Source organism: Brassica oleracea, chromosome C3 (assembly GCF_000695525.1).
Source record: "Brassica oleracea var. oleracea cultivar TO1000 chromosome C3, BOL, whole genome shotgun sequence".
Lineage (NCBI taxonomy): Eukaryota > Viridiplantae > Streptophyta > Magnoliopsida > Brassicales > Brassicaceae > Brassica > Brassica oleracea.
In genome coordinates, this window is record NC_027750.1 from 24537142 (window position 1) to 24537430 (window position 289).

Below are 289 nucleotides of genomic sequence, written 5' to 3' on the forward strand. Positions count from 1 at the left end.
CCTAGGTCGGTTTGAAACTAAGATAGACGGGTCTCTTCGTCTTCCTTCTAAGTTTCGATCAGGCTGAGCACATCCCTCACAACACCATCATCAATCTCCCCGGTGTGCTTGTTGGTATGCGCCGTCTTCATTAGGACGAAATCATCAACCGGCTCGCCATCATTTTCATCCGCCTTGAAAAAACAAAAGTTAAACAAACATTAGAAATTAGAAGAAAACCATAAAAAATAAAATAAAAATACTTAAATAATTAAAAAAAAAAAAGAATTGAACTTACCAAGCGATCCCC